Source organism: Loa loa (genome assembly GCF_000183805.2).
Source record: "Loa loa unplaced genomic scaffold supercont3.407, whole genome shotgun sequence".
NCBI classification, from domain to species: Eukaryota; Metazoa; Nematoda; class Chromadorea; order Rhabditida; family Onchocercidae; genus Loa; species Loa loa.
The window spans coordinates 9,116-10,286 of NW_018108587.1; positions in this window are offsets into that span (position 1 = coordinate 9,116).

Below are 1,171 nucleotides of genomic sequence, written 5' to 3' on the forward strand. Positions count from 1 at the left end.
TAAATATGAATATAAATATAAGTCACAAATATAAATATAAATATAAATATAAATATAAATATAAATATAAATATAAATACAAATATAAATATAAGCATAAATAAAAAAAATAAAAAATAAATATAAAAAAAGTATATAAATACTCAAATACCAATATATATAAGCATTATGGCCAATAATGTATAAGTAATGCATTCATGTAATAATAGTGTAACATAAGTATGATGAAATAATAATAGTGTTATTACAAATATAAATAAAAATAAATAGAGATGTGAATGGAAGCAAATATAAACATAAATACCATACTATAAATAACACAGTAACATAACGAGTAATAATATAATACAGTATAAAGTATAATAATAAATTACATTGGAATACAGTAATAAATGATAATTAATGGTATAATAAAGTACTATATTCAATATATTGTTATAGCAGTAATTTTTTGCTTTTCAATTTATTCCAATTTATATAAGTTAATGAATTTTTCTTCTTTTTTTTTGCATTTGATTCCTTTTTTGAAATTATTATTGTTTCTAATAAATTTCATTCATTTGCTATATTTAAAATATTGAATTCAAAAAAAATAATTTAGAAGTGAAAAAAAAAAGAAATTATTTCAATTTTTTTTTTCCAATCCTTTTTAAAATCATTATTAAAATCCGCTAACATATTATTCCCTCTCTCTTTCTCTTTCTCCCTCTCCTTTATCTCTTATTATTCCTTTTGTTTTTCGTTATTTTTTTCCTCATCATCGATATTTTATCAAAATTCCTCTTATCATTAATATTTTATCATAAAATTTCATTTATCATTCTTTAAATATTTAAAAATTATGCAAAAATTTTCAAATTATCACCCAATTTATTCTACTACATATTTCAAAAAATTGATGATCAATTTAAAATAATTTTGAAATATTTGATAATTATAAAATAATAAATTATACCACCGGATTGTTGATCAATCATATCAGTATGACAAATTTTTATTGATGCGACAGATTTGGATGAGGATGATAAGTCGTACACTTCATTAATTACCGCAAATGTCTTCTTATGCTTTTGTCGTATACGCATCAAATACATCATAAAATTTGGATCTTGTAAACGATTTCTATCCTATAATTACAAACTTCATATCTCTTTCCCTTTCTCTCACCCTC